The sequence below is a fragment of the Physeter macrocephalus genome, chromosome 9 (assembly GCF_002837175.3).
Source record: "Physeter macrocephalus isolate SW-GA chromosome 9, ASM283717v5, whole genome shotgun sequence".
NCBI lineage: Eukaryota > Metazoa > Chordata > Mammalia > Artiodactyla > Physeteridae > Physeter > Physeter macrocephalus.
In genome coordinates this window covers 23,506,008-23,506,258 of record NC_041222.1, presented here as the reverse complement: position 1 = coordinate 23,506,258, position 251 = coordinate 23,506,008, and positions in this window count along the sequence as shown.

Here is a 251-nt window from a genome sequence, read left to right as displayed (position 1 = left end):
TTTAGATGTAAGGTTAGATTGTTTATTTGAGATTTTTCTTGTTTCTTGAGGTAGGCTTGTATTGCTATAAACTTCCCTTTTACAACTGCTTTTGCTGCATTCCATAGGTTTTGGATCATCGTGTTTTCATTGCCATTTGTCTCTAGGTAATTTTTGATTTCCTCTTTGATTTCTTCAGTGATCTCTTGGTTATTAAGTAACGTACTGTTTAGCCTCCATGTGTTTGTGGTTTTTTTTACAGATTTTTCCCT